Below are 14948 nucleotides of genomic sequence, written 5' to 3'. Positions count from 1 at the left end.
AAATATAAGACCCCAGAAGGTACAACTCAGGAGAGATTGATTGAGGACTCTTAATGATTTTCAAAAATTGTTAGGAAGCATTTCCAACTTACAGATCATCATTGTAATACCTAAAGATAGACTAGTAAATTTGGCCAATACCCTAAAAGGGGAAAAGCAAGGACTTAAATAGTCCAAGAGAATTATCAGCTGTAGCTGAGAAGAAATTGGCTCTAGTAGAAAAGAAAATATAAGAGGTATATGTGGATCCTGTGAATCCAGAACTTAACTGCATTCTTGTCATATTCCCCTCTAGACACTCTCCCACAGGGATTTTGATGCAGAGGGAAAATATTATATTGGAATGGATATTTCTACCACATAAACCAAGTAAGAAGTTAAAGACTTCTGTAAAAAGAGATCTCTGATTTGATTCTAAAAGGAAAATTAAGACTTCATCAGTTGACAGGAATGGACCCAGCAGAAATTGTAGTACCTTTAACTAATGAGGAAATTTCCTCTTTATGGAAAGATAATGAATACTGGCAAAGAGCCTGCTGTAACTTTTTGGGAGAGATCAACAATTGATGTCCCAAAAGTAAGAGAATATAATTCATAAAAAGAACTGAATGGATCCTTCCTCACATTGTGTGGCAAAAACCAATCTCTGGAGTCCCCACATTCTATACTGATGCAAGTAAATCAGGACAGGCAGGATACAAATCAAGAGATTTAAGTAAAGTGGTTCAAAGCCCTTACAACTCTGTACAAAAGGCAGAACTGTATGCCATTCTTATGTTACTAATAGATTTCACAGAACCTCTCAATATAGTTACTGACTCTCTATATGCAGAGAGAGTTGTTTTACATATTGAAACTGCTGAATTTATTCATGATAATACAGAATTAACTTCACTATTTATACAATTACAGGAAATCATCAGAAATAGGGAACATGCTATATATATATAACACACATCAGATCTCATGCGGATCTTCCAGGTACTCTAGCACAAGATAATGATGAGATTGATCAATTTTTTTGTTGTTGTTGTTGTTTTTTTGTTTTTTGAGACAGGGTTTCTCTATGTAGCTTTGCGCCTTTCCTGGAACTCACTCTGTAGTCCAGGCTGGCCCTGAACTCACAGAGATCTGCCTGCCTCTGCCTCCAAGTGCTGGGATTAAAGGTGTGCACCACCACCGCCCAGCTTGATCAATTATTAATAGGTAATGTGCTAGAAGCCTCAGAATTTCATAAGAAACACCATGTAAATAGCGAAAGGACTTTTCCATCACTTGGTCAAGGAAATTGTAAAAAAATGTCCTACTTGTTCCCTCTATACCCAAACTCCATTACCTGCAGGAAGGAATCCTATAGGTATACAAAGAAATGAAATTTGGCAGATGGATGTGTTCATTTTGCAGAATTTGGAAGATTAAAATATGTACACCTTGACACCTACTCAATATTTCAATGGGCAACTCCTGTGAGTTCTGAGAAGGCTGACTCTGTGATTGCACATCTATTAGAAGTTATGGCCATCATGGGAATACCTGTAGAAATTAAGACCGGCAATGCCCCAGCATATGTCTCAAATAAAATAAGACAGCTTTTTGCTTATTAGAATATGAAGCATGTTACAGGTTACCACACAATCCCACAGGCCAAGCAGTCATAGAAAGATCCAATCGAACTTTAAAGGATATGGTAAATAAACAGAAAGAGGTAACAATGACCCCTAGAAATAGATCACATAATGCTTTATTAACTTTGAATTTTCTCAGTGCTGACAAGAAAGGGACAACGGCTGTGAAGAGACACTGGACAACAGAAAAAACTCCTGAGCTAAACTAATCAGTTTACTTTAAAGATGTATTGACCTTGGAATGGAAACCAGGATACATCCTATGGTGGGTTTTGCTTTTGTTTCCACAGGAGAGGAAAAGCTATGGATATCAACAAAATTAATAAAAATTCGCTTTCAACAGGAGAAAGCCCTTGATGAGGAGAAGTAATAGCTCATCCACTGATGTGACAAATCTACAAGTTGTAAGAAAAACTCAACAAAAAAGGGTTCTGTTCTTTTCTTTTCAGAATAATAGAAATACCCATCTTCAAGAAATCATAAGGCCTTGGACACCTAGATGTCTACAGCAGAAGGGAAGAACCTATTAATACCAATATACTCTACAGAGTAGTATCTTACTGCCTAACTTCTGTATCTCTTTAACTCTAGAATAGTTAAATAGTGGCTCACAACCCTCTATAATGAGATCTGGTGCCCTCTTCTGGCATGTAAACAGAACACTGTATGTGTAATAAATAAATAAATCTTTGTTTGTATAAAAAAAAAAAGGTATTTCGTGTATTGTCACAATTTTGAGGTCATTGCCCTTATACAGTACATCTGTTTACAGACTGCTTACTTTGTTAATGTGAAGCCTTAGTCCTTAGGTTATTTAAGTAGAGAAGACTTACAGATCAATAGTCACCCATGCTTGTCATTTCTATAGTTATATTAGTTAGGTTCCAGATTTACAGAAACATATGTCAGATGGATAGGTAATCTTCAAACACTTCATAGACCTCGAGAATATGGCATTTAAATGTTTTGATAACCTAGAATTCTGTTGACCTGAGACATGATTGCTCCTGGCAGCACTTATCTGATCCCTAGAGAATTTTGGGTTTCTAAGACATTTCTGTTTGGAAGTTTGTCTTCTTCTTGGCACAAAATGGCCTTCTGGGCAAAGAACTGCCCTTGCCTCCACTACTAACAGTATGAACACTGTTCCTTCCAGACGAGCAGGACATAAGGAAAAATGACTACTGAACTCTGCCAAGACAGGGTAAGATGGTCTTTTAAAATTCCTGCTCCTAAAAAATGGTCTGTCAGATATTCTAGGCCTGTTGACAAATTGAATGCCCCGACGATGCTGAGAAACTTTAGGTGACTATCCAGGCTGCCAGCTGTCTCTGTCTATTTTCACAAGAATTTTGGAAATTGCTTGCTTGCGTTTTCTGTTTTCTCAGATATTATTATTTTCTTTCTCAGGTCTTTGATGGAGTTGAAGACTAGATGGTTACAGTTATAGTCTTCTTGTATCTTAGTTAGAACCTATTAGTACTAGAGTTAGAATCTTCAAGATAGGATAGCTATTGGAGTAATCTTGGTAATTTTCCATTTACCTATATTCTGGAGATTTCTGGACATTTAGTATGTCTTTCTTGTTTGATGTTATTCTTGTTGGTTGCAGTTCCATTTTTGTTTATGTTATTACCCTTTGTTTTTCCTGGATAATACTTGATGGTCATTCTTTTTTTAATTAATTTATTTATTTCTATTTTTTATGTGCATTGGTGTTTTGCTATGGAATTGGAACTGGAGTCACAGACAGCTGTGAGCCACCATGTGGATGCTGGGAATTGAACTCAGGTCCTCTTGAATAGCAGTCAGTGCTCTTAACCACTGAGCCATCTTTCTAGCCCCTTGATGGTCATTCTTATTGTATATAGTTTTCAATCTTCTTATTTAGAGAAAAAAAAGGAAATGTAGTGGCATTTGCTCTGCCCAAGACCTTGGGCTATAGGGCCTGAGGGAGGTGATGCTTCCTACTGTTGTTGTATGTGACCTCTTAAATGGACAGGGAGAAGGGTCACATGCCCCTTCTCTCTGCTCCTGCCTGCCCTGGGAAGTCGATTCATTCCAGGTCAGATCAGAGGACAACACCAGCTGTCTTCTCTGTTCTGTATTCGTGAATGTATTTTCTCAATTTATATCTTAATAAATTCCTATTACCCATTAAATAGACTCATGTGGATTGATCGTAGTATACCTTGGCTCCCAGTACCACTAAAAGGAATGAAGAGGTGTTGGAGAGTCAGGAAAGGCGGAGGAGCAAAGAGTTTTCTTTGTTTGTTTGGTTGGTTTGCTTTGGTTTTAACTTTTTTTTAAAATTTTCTTTTGGGGGCAGTATGCTACAAGGGGTGAAGGGCAGATATAAGGGGACTGGGAAGAGTGGAATTGGGGTCCATTATGTGAAATTCCAAAAAAATCAATAAAGAAAGTATATTAAAACAAAACAAAACGAATTTCTTAGGAATTCTAATGAACTGAAGACCAGCAAGCTCTCTCAAACTTCCTTGGGACTCTAGTACAGGATTGGAACTGCCAATGTTAATCCCACCCATTGAGAATAAGACCACTACCACAGTTTAAAGTCAAATTTGAAGCAAGCTTTAATTAAATACTGGCCAGGTGGATGGGCTCTACTACGTCTACAATTTCTACTATGTCTCCTTGAGCAAGGGACTTGCAGTTCAGAAGCATTTTTGTTTCATGGATCTCTTAGGCATAGTAATTAAAATTTAAAATGTAACTTTGGCTCTCACATTAAGACATCCAGTCTCATGAATTCTTGGCATTTCAGGGAAACAGCCATTATTGGACTAACTGGGCCGCCACAGTCTGTAAGTCACTCTAATAAATTCCTTTTAATATATATATGTTCATTCTATTAGTTCTGTTCCTTTAAGAGAATGTTGCCTAATACAGAGACTTGTCTCAAAGCAAACAAATTAAACCTTTATAAGGTTAAGGCTATACCTCAGTTGTAGAGTATTTTGGGCTCTGAGTTCAGTGCCCAGTCCTGTAAACAAATAAAAAAAAAAAGTCTCAAAAAACCAAAGGGGAGAAAAAAAATGTCTTTTTATTTTGAATGATTTTAAATGAGGCATGAAGGTGTATGTCTATTATCTCAGTACTCAGAGGCAGAGGCTGGCAATCTGATTTCAATGCCAACCTTGCTATATAAGCAAGTTCCAAGCCAGGCAGAACTGCATAATGATAGCTAGTGTCAAAACAACAGCAACATAAACAGCTAGGCTGTGGTGGCACATACCTTTAGTATCAGCTCTTGAGACGCAGAGGTAGGTAAAAGGGAAAAATCAGTAGCCATCTTGAGAGATGCTTTCCCTCCCCTCCTCCAAAGGTATTTGCTGACCAGCAGTTTTAGAAGTGATCAGAAGTTGAACTTAAGGCTGGGACAATAAATCTATGTATCCTGGACTTGGCAAAACAAGATATGGGGAGTAATGGACTCAACTGACCAGAAGTTGACCTTAGAGGAGAGTAGGACTGAAAACAATAAATCTGAATGTGTCAACAAAAGCAGGACATAGGGCATAAAAATTTATGTCTCGGGGCTGGAGAGATGGCTCAGAGGTTAAGAGCACTGACTGTTCTTCCAGAGGTCCTGAGTTCAATTCCCAGCAACCACATGGTGGCTCACAACCATCTGTAATGAGATCTGGTGCCCTCTTCTGGCTTGCAGGAATACATGCAAGCAGAACACTGTAAACATAATAAATAAACAACATAATAAATAAATATTTTTTAAAAATTATGTCTCTAAGATACCCTGAATCCTGTTAGCAATTAGTAACCTTATGCTTATCTCACTCTTAGCCCCCTCGTCCAATTCCAAGCTGCATGTAAACTTTTCCTATATAAACCCCTTAAAGTGAGTGCTTGGGGCTGTTTTCCTCCACCTGCTGTGTGGGATGCTGGACACTGGACCAAGTTTGCTTGTTTTGTTAATAAAAACCTCTGTGTGCTTGCATCGGATAATGGCTCTGTGGTGGTCTTGCTTGGGGTTCTTGCGACCTAGGCACTACAGTAGGCAGAGCTCATGGGTTCAAAACCCAGCCTGGTTTACAAATAGAATTCCAGGCCAGCTAGGGCTTCACAGTGAGTCTCTGTTTCAAAAACTAAAACAAAATTTTTTAAATTTATTTAAATCTGTGTGTGTGCATAGAAATGTGTGTGTGTGTGTGTGTGTGTGTGTGTGCGCGCGCGCGCGCACGCCAGTGCCCAGGCATGCGTGTGTTTACGTATGGCTCACTTGTAGAGATTAAAGAACAGCTTTACAGAGTCAGTTCTTCTGCTTTTACCTGGGATTTTGGGATTAAATGCAGGTCAAGGCCTTACAGCTGATGTTTTTGATCTGCTCAATCATCTCACCGGCCCTGGTTCACTATTTATTTATTTATTTATTTATTTATTTATTTATTTATTTATTTTCTTTTTCTCTTTTTTTCTTTCTTTCTTTTTTTTTTTTCTTTTCTTTTTTTTTTTCTTTTCGAGACAAGGTTTCTCTGTATAGCTTTGCGCCTTTCCTGGAACTCGCTTTGGAGACCAGGCTGGCCTCAAACTCACAAAGATCCGCCTGCCTCTGCCTCCCGAGTGCTGGGATTAAAGGCGTGCGCCACCACCGCCCGGCTCTTTCTTTTTTTTAATGTCGAATGCCGTTTATTGAAGGAGGGAGGTCTTAAATACAGGCTTACAGCACAGTGGGAGAACCTGGGAGGGCAGAAGTTCGCTACTGATGTTTTACAATCTTGCATCTAAGCTGTTAGCTCTCATTATGTAGGATACATAGACAAGGAACTTCCCTTAAGCATTCAGGAGGGTGAAACCTGGGAGGGAATTAGCATAGGGAGGATATCAAGGTCAAGGTCAGCAATATATTTTATTTTATTTTTATGTGCATTTGTGTTTTTGCCATGCATGTTAGGGTCCCTTGAAACTGGAGTTACAGACAGGTGTGAACTGCCATGTGGGTCCTGAAAATTGAACTCAGGTCCTCTGGAAGAAGAGTCAGCGCTCTTAACCTCTGAGCCATCTCTCCAGACCTTTTTTTGTTTTTTTGAGACAGGCTTTCTCCGTGTAGTTTTGGTGCCTGTCTTAGATCTATAGACCAGGCTGTCCTTGAACTTACAGAGATCTGCCTGGCTCTGCCTCCCGAGTGCTGGAGTTAAAGGCGTGCGCCACCACTGCCAGCAAATCTGGAGTTCTCAGACCAAAGGAGATTTATTTTCCCCAGAGGGACAGAGGGCAGGGATAAGGGACAAAGACAAGAGATAGAGGACGAGGGAGAAAAGAAAGGGAACCAGGGAAAGGGGGCAGGGGTATTTGTCCCGGAGGAAAAAAGACTGCCTTCTAAATAGGGGAGACAGACGTGGCTTATAGGAAATGGTGCTTTATAAAGGTACACGGGAACCCCATGTTAAGATTGTTATGCCAGATTTCGAGGACCACCAAAAGACCACCATGGAGACTGAATCACGTATGTAAAAGCAAAGAGCCTTTATTTTAAGCTCCAAGCTTGGTCTCTCTGTCTGTCCCATGCAGTGGTGTGAGCAGAGAGCCCTGAGCCCAGACAAGGTGGGGTTTTTATCATAGCAGAGGTTCAGGTGAGGGGATTTCTAGGGTTCAGGACTCTGATTTTTGCTGACATTTGTGGTGATTTTTTGTTGTACCTAATAAAATTTGCCAGAAGATCAGAAGACAGAACAAGTCACTAGATTAAACATAGAGGTCAGGCCGTGGTGGCACATACCTTTAATCCTAGCACTCAGAAAGCAGAGATCTGTCTGGATCTCTGTGAGTTCAAAGCCACCCTGGACTACATGAGATTATTCAGTCTAGGAGAGAAACTGAGCCAGGCAGTGATGACACATACCTTTAACCCCAGTACTTGGGAGTCACAGCACTTGATCTACCAGTCTTTGGGAAGCACACACACCTTTAAGGAAATGAAATGGCTGGGCGGAGAAAGGCATATAAGGCCTGAGGAGACAGGAACTAGAAGCTCTTTCGGCTGAGGACTCAGAGGTTTTCAGTCAGAGGATTCGTGGAGGTAGGGTCTTGCCTTCCATTCGGCCTGAGGATTCGGTAGTGGTGAGAATTTTCTTTAGTGGCTTGTTCCTTTATCTCTCGGATCTTTCAGCATTTACCCAAATCTTTCAGCCATTTATCTGGCTCCAGGGTTTTTGTTTTTTTTAATTAAAAGACCATTTAGGATTCATGCAACAGACATTTGTCTAGAGGTGTAGGGAATGTTTGGAATGTCAGGTATTTCCTCTTAGATGCAGGCTCTCCCCAGGAGGGGGTCAGCTTATGGCTTTTCCTGGGTCCAGATGTTGCCTGCCAGAAGCTGTGTCTGGGCTTCTAAGGCTGTCATGGCAGGTGTGTGGTCCAGCTGTTTTGGGCCCCCTCACAAGGATGTGGTGTTTAATTTTAATTGGCATGTTAATTAGTTGAGCTAAAGGGGTCTTTTGATTGTTGGATTTCAATACTTTGATAGCTGGACTTTGGTAGTCAGTCTCAGGGGGAGAGGTTGGCCAGATAAGGGAATGGATCCTGGGGGCTAGATTCTACAATGTAGTCTACTGGTTTGTAGTAAGACAGAGGGAATGGGGGAGGAGGGCAAGGCCTGTCAGAGCCACATGCTCGAGTGGGTGAGCGTCCTCTCAACCACTGTGTCTGGCCCCGGTTTCCTTCCTTTTGAGAGTTGTTGCTTCAGAATTTACTTGCATAAGATCAACTCATGTCTTCCTGCTAGAAAGACAAGCCCTTTATCAACAGGACCGTCCCCCCACAGCTCTTTTCTGGTTTCTAAAAGGAGCGTCTGCTCTGTAGACAAGGATGGCCTCCAAGTTGCAACAGTCCTCTTTCTTGGGTTTCTCCCACAGGCTTGATGACATGGGTTTAGTTCCCAGAACCCAAGTGAAAAAGCCAGTGCGGTGGCTTGAGCTTTCACCCCAGTGCTGGGGAGGAGGAAATAACAGGATCCCTCAGCTTGCAGGCCCGCTAAAAAAGCCAAACCGACAAGCTCCTTCAGTGAATTTTCCTGAGAGACTTGTCTTTAAAAATAAAGTAGAGAGAGAATAAGATACCTGATGCTGACTGACTTCTGACCTCCATACACATGAGCACATGTACACACATACACACACATGTGCACACACAAAGGTGTGGTGGGATACCTTAGTTGTAAAGTGATTACCTAAGCATGCCTGAAGTGCTGGGCTGAATCCCTGTTACCTTAGTATGTACACATATAAATATACAGATGTGTATATGTAAAGGGTAGGTTTTGTTTCATTTGCTTTATTTTTGATGCAGGCTGTCACCATATAGGTCTGACTGGCCTGGAACTTGCTACGTAGACCAGGCCTCTGGTTTCCTGTGTGGTGTGTTTGGTATAAGCTCGCACATATACATATGTATATGGAGCGTGTAGGTTTGTGGGTTTGGTTTTATAATGCAGCTGTTATTTCAGTTTACCAGTATAGGCACATTTTGCCTAAAGGTTGTTGGGGTTGTGAGAATTTGGGGCCCAATTTTTGTTTGTTTGTTTGTTTCGAGACAGTTTCTCTTTTTAGCACTGGCTATTCTGGAACTCACTATGTAGACCAGGCCGGCCTTGAGAAATTCACCTGCCTTTGCCTTATGAGTGCCGGTATTAAAGGCTTGTGCCGCCACCATCCACTTTAGGCTCTAATTTTTTTTTTTTTTAAGATTTATTTATTTATTATGTATACAGCATGTATGACTGCAGGCCAGAAGAGGGCACCAGATCTCATTACAGGTGGTTGTGAGCCACCATGTGGTTGCTGGGAATTGAACTCAGGACCTCTGGAAGAGCAGTCAGTGCTCTTAACCTCTGAGCCATCTCTCCAGCCCTAGGCTCCAATTTTTATAGTAAGCTGTTGCTTCATTTTCTGACTTAGAAGACTAGATCTTTGACAGAGAGACTTTCATTGACGTGCAGGATACAGGGCTGAGAATATGGCACCCTGGTTAGAGTACTTATTTGTTTAACATGTGAAAGCCTAGAGTTCAATTACCAGGTTTTTTTTGTTTGTTTGTTTTTTGTTTTGTTTTATTGGTTTTTCAAGACAGAGTTTCTCTGTGTAGCTTTGGAGACTGTCCTGGAACTCACTTTGTAGCCCAGGCTGGCCTTGAACTCACAGAGATCTGCCTGCCTCTGCCTCCCTAGTGCTGGGATTAAGGGCGTGGGCCACCACCGTACATATGCGGCAGTCAGATAGCTAGTGGGAATTGGTTCTCCCACCAAGTGGGTCCTAGAGATTAGATTCTGATCATCAGCCCTTGCAGCAGGAACCTCTCACATGTTCTACCTTAGGCTCTAAATTCTCCTGCCTCAGGAATTACAGGTGAGCATCACTACATCTGGTTATTTGGTGCCTGTGGTGAACCTAGGGCTTCATGCATGCTAGTCACGAATGCTACAGTTTGCTACATGCCCAGCTCGAGGAAAAATCTCACCATGTAACTTGGGTACTCCCTTTGTAGACTAGGCTGGCCTCGAATTTATCCAGCTTTGTACTTTGTATCATTTTTAAAAAACTGGGCATTGAAGCCAGGCGGTGGTGGCACAAGCCTTCCAGCACTCGGGAGGCAGAGGCACAGAGAAACTCTGTGAGTTCAAGGCCAGATTGGAACAGAGCGAGTTCCAAGACAAGAGATCTACCTGCCTCTGCCTCAGATATGCTGAGACTAAGGTTGTGCCCCACCATACCTATTACTATATATATTTTTGAGACAGGGTCTGGTGCAGCCCAGGACTCAACGTATAATGAAATACTGGGGATTATGTGGGCCACCATGGTAGGTTGAAATTGTTTTTGTTTTTCGTAACAGGGTTTCTCTGTGTAATAGCCCTGGCTGCCCTGGAATTCTTTGTAGATCAGACAGGCCTCGAACTCACTGTGATCCTCCTGCCTCTGTTTCCTGAGTGCTGGGATCAAGAGTGTGTGCCACCATGCGCACAGCGGTTGAAATATTTTTTACTTCTTTTTAGATTTATTTTGTTTTTATTAATGTCTGTGTGTTAGGTTATGTGCACATTAATTGTAGGAGCCCTCGGAGGCCAGAGGAGGGCGTTAGATCTCCTGTGGTTGGAGTTACAGGTGGTTGTTAGCCACCCAGCGGAGCTCATCGAAGAAGTCCTCCTGAAGAGCAGCAGGAGGAGCTCTTAACTACTGAGCCATCTCTCCTGCCCCAAGGCCGAATATTTTCAATAGCCAAAAAAAGAAGGAAAAAAAAAATCAAGCTTTTGCTCGGCAGCGAGTCTCTAACCAAAGCTACAATTTTGGTCTGTTTAATCCTCATTGCAGACAGTTCTGCAGTGTTTCACCCCTTTCACAGAGGCTCAAAGACCCCTGCCACGAACCTTGAACTCTAGCTTCCGGCCTGCTTTGGGAACAAACTCCACAAACAGGAAGGGATTAAAAAGCCCCCTTTACCACAAACACCTGCAACTTCCGAGGTTTCCCCTACCCGCCCCCCAAACCTCAGCGCGCCTGCGTCTCCCACCGGGTGACGTCACGGCCCCGCCCCGCCCCCTCCTGGAACGCGGAGCAGCCGGGCGGGCGGGCGGGCGGCCATTTTGTGAGGCGGCATCGGAGGTGCTGGCTGCAGTGGGCTCCGGGAAGCCGTTCGGGCTGGGGCTGTCGGCCGCGGGGCTGAGGCACTCGCGCGGGGGGTAACTCGGGTCTGGGTTCTGGTGCCGCGCAAGCTCTCCCCGGTAAGACTCCCGCAGCCCCGGAACGGGCGGGGCTGTGTGGGGCTCGAGCCGCCTCCCTGGTGCCTCGGGGCGGGGCCTTCCCAGGCCTCGGAGCCCGCGGCCGCGAGCGCCCTACACAAAAGGGTCGCGGCGAGGCTGAGGGGGTCCTGGGGGGCCGCTTCCGCTCTGCGGCCTCCGAGGATGCGAAAGGTGCGGCCGGCGTGCCGAAGTGGGAACGAGGCCGGAGCGGGGACGCCCCGGCGGTCCTGAGGGCGATCGACCGGCACTGGGTGGCCCCGCGGCCTGCGAACCACCGGGGCGGGGGATTACGGTGAACACGCCTGCACGCGGAGTGGGAAGGTTTCTTGGGCTTCAAACGGGGCCGAGGTTTTTAACTCCCCCCCCCCCCCCCGTGCCCCGAAGTGAAGAGGTCCCAGTGGCCTATGACCAGCAAAAGGGGACTACACTCGGGGACACCTAGGAGGAGGAAGCTCTCCTGGAAGGCCAGGAACCGGCCACCTTCAGGGGCTGAAGGTGCAGGGGTTGCAGCGAAGTGCTTCCTATGTCCAGCGCTGAGGAGGGGCTTACTAGGGAGTATAGGGAATCTGGAGCCGCCCTGTAGCTAAGGAGGAGGGGGTGAAGTCTCGAGAATTGTAGCAAGGATAGCAGGTCCTTGGTCTCCAAATAGGGAAGGGGCTGCGCCCTGCAGCACCTTTACAGCACCTTTGGGGAGGAGCTACAGGGAGGAAGGAGGGTAGGTGCCTTAGGTAGCTGTCTGAAGGTTGGCGGCGCTAGTTTGCAGCGGTGAAATAGATGGGAAGGCCTTTAAGGATCTACAGGTTAGTGATGGGCTGTGGAGTAATGTAGCGGTTTTGAGCCCGTTGGTAAGCCTGTGGACTCCAGTGTGTGGGTTTCATAGTGAAAACTTGGAAGGACTCCCAGGTAGTCTATTCAGGGTTAATTCAGTGCAAAAGATCCATTCATTCTGGTAGATAGTGTATGTAGAGAATTTCAGGCTATGTTGCAGTATTCTGGGTCCTAAAGCCTTCTTGACTCCTAGATTCACACAGATGACTGAATGTGTGCAGTTGGCAGGAATCATCTTATGTTCCTTAAGTTGATGCCAATCTACATAACCTGGTGGGAAAAACTAGGATGGCAATTGAAGGGAGAGACTGCGTGGCCTGTTTCTTCAGGCTTCTTGGATAGTTTGAAATGTAAATTTTGGTGAACTTCAGTCTTAGAAACGAAAATTGTTCAGGACCTTGTTAACCAGTGTATACTGTTAAAGTGTTAAAGAGCATTTGCAGTTGGAAAAAAATTAATAGAAATATAAAACTGATGTTTTTGAAAATTGTTACTTTTGATGAGACGGAGACTTGGATTTGGTGGAAAGTGATTGTGTCTGGACGTTTTTCTAAGGCTATTAAAAATTGGAAGAACTGCTCACATAACTTCCCTAAAGTAATTTTTGAAGGAAATGAAATGTTTGTGTTTAGGTGAGTTCACAAGGCTGTGCTTACTGTGTATTGGATAGTTTGTCAAAATGTTACATTTTTATTATCGCCTTATGCTTTATTAAACGTTGGTCACTGGGTTGTAATGCATTTTAATTTTATGTTCAAATCTGTCAGGTGAATATGTGGCGCTTTAGAAACAACTGGTCGTTATTGTTCTAGACTTTAGGCTTCTTTTACTCTTGTGACATGTTGAATGTTTTGATTGACTGCCTATTGAAAGTTTTGGACTTCTTGGTACTATTTTTGGGTGTAAAACTTCATTTTATACTTCCGTTTTATACTGTGGCCAAGATACTAGAATCCAGTGCTAGTATTGATAGTCGTATTCCAGTTTGCAGAAAACCTCTCCACTGTTTGGTTTGTGGAGGTTTGGTTGTTTTTTGTTTGTTCCTCATTGAAGATAGGCTTTTGTTAGGTAGCTTAGGCTGCCATTGAACTATTTAGTAAGCCCCCGGAGTCACTGGGATAATAGTTGGCTGGCAATATTTAGTTTGAATAAATGATTTCTTCTGAAAATGTTGTTAGTAATTGGTTACACAATGTGTACTTTTAGAAATCTCTCTAAAATGGAGAATCCAGTTTAAAACCTAAAGCCTAGTCTACTTTTTTTTTTCAATTGTATGGGTGTTCTGCCTACATGTATGTCTTATGTTTCATGTTCATGCCTGGTGACCTCAGGCCATAAGAGGGTGTCAGATCCCCTGGAACTAGAGTTATAGATGGTTGTGAGCTGCCATGTGGGTGCTGGGAATTGACCTGGGTTCTCTGGAAGAGCAGCTAGTGATTTAACCACTGAGCAGTCTCACCAGCTCTAGCCTACATGTTATATTCTTAATGAATAAAACTCATAAAAATGAATACTTGCTAAAAGTTTTAGGTTAGCCTACACAGAAAAAATAACTTCACTTGTAGTTCTAGCAGTTTCACTACCAGCCACCTATGTACCCTTTGGTTTGCAGAGTTTTTAAATTCAAAGCCATAGTGAAAGTAGATGTGGTTAGTTAGGCTAGAAGCAATATTTTTGTTTTGAAGTATAAATGAATTAAAAAGGACATTTTTGTTGGTATCAGTAATAACAATATTAAAATCTTTTTGGCAGGAGGGGTGTTTTATTTCAAATGTCTTGATTTACTATTGCCTCTGAGAAAGTTAATGTGAAAAATCAGTATTATCCATTTTTATCAGTGTCAGAAGAATGTATTCATAAGAATGGTCCCAGGATCTGAAATGTGTTTTATTTGGTGATGGGGGACAAACTCGGGGATGAAGTATGGTTTCGTGATGACTCTGATGCGATTACACTGCTGATAACATTGTGCCTATTGTAATAGAAACTTGGTTGCTGGTCTCTGAGGTGAACGTTTAAGGGGTTGCTGGGATTTTTCTTTTGGATCTGAAGTATGTAGCTCGGCTTTACCCTGATTCCTGTAAAGAGTGATGCCTGAACAAAGTGAAAATTCACTTCTCAGTGTTTATTGCCAGATAAAGAGTGGAAAAGCTGGAGTTTTAGTTTATACCTTTTCTTCGTAATGAAAAGGTTTGTTGATGGACATTTTTTTACTTTGAAGTTTCAAATAATCGATTGGCTGGTAAATAAAGTTTATCTTGTCATAATATGCAAATACTTATAATTTATGTTTGTATCTAGTATCTGTTGTATTGAAGCAACATCTGTTAGGAAATGAAATGGAAAATAGACTAAACAAGCTTGTTGTTTTAGGTCTTTTGAACTATGTCAATGGATCTGTGGCAAACCAGAGTCAGTTTTCTCCTTGCCTGTCCCTATACTTTATATAGGTAAAATGTGTATGTTTATAAGATAAGAGTCTCTGAAGTTAGTCCAGTCCAACTTCAGACTCTCAATCTTCTCCCTCTGCCTCCTAAGTGCTAGCATTGTATGTACACATTGTCTAGCTACAATACCTGTTTTTATTTATCTTTTCGAGACAGGGTCTCACTGTGTGGCCCTGGCTGTCCTGGAACTCCTGTAGACAAGGCTGGCCTCGAACTCCAGAGATCCACCTGGCTCTGTCTCCGAGCTTTGGGATTAAAGGCACGTACCACCACATATGG

The 14948-nt window shown here is 42.7% G+C and overlaps 1 protein-coding gene across 4 annotated transcripts in view; it reads left to right on the top strand.

Annotated features, from left to right (window-relative positions):
• Positions 1–11235: 11235 nt before the first annotated feature.
• Positions 11236–14948, top strand: part of Cpne1 (copine 1) — a 40509-nt gene continuing 36796 nt past the window's right edge. For all 4 annotated transcript variants that reach the window (XM_059261742.1, XM_059261740.1, XM_059261744.1 and 1 more), the window contains exon 1: positions 11236–11376. The gene's annotated coding sequence lies outside the window, so the exon portion shown is untranslated. The remainder of the gene's footprint in view (positions 11377–14948) is intronic.

Source organism: Peromyscus eremicus, chromosome 4, assembly GCF_949786415.1.
Source record: "Peromyscus eremicus chromosome 4, PerEre_H2_v1, whole genome shotgun sequence".
Taxonomy (NCBI): domain Eukaryota; kingdom Metazoa; phylum Chordata; class Mammalia; order Rodentia; family Cricetidae; genus Peromyscus; species Peromyscus eremicus.
Note: the sequence above shows the minus strand (reverse complement) of the source record. Positions and strands in the feature narration are given on the sequence as shown.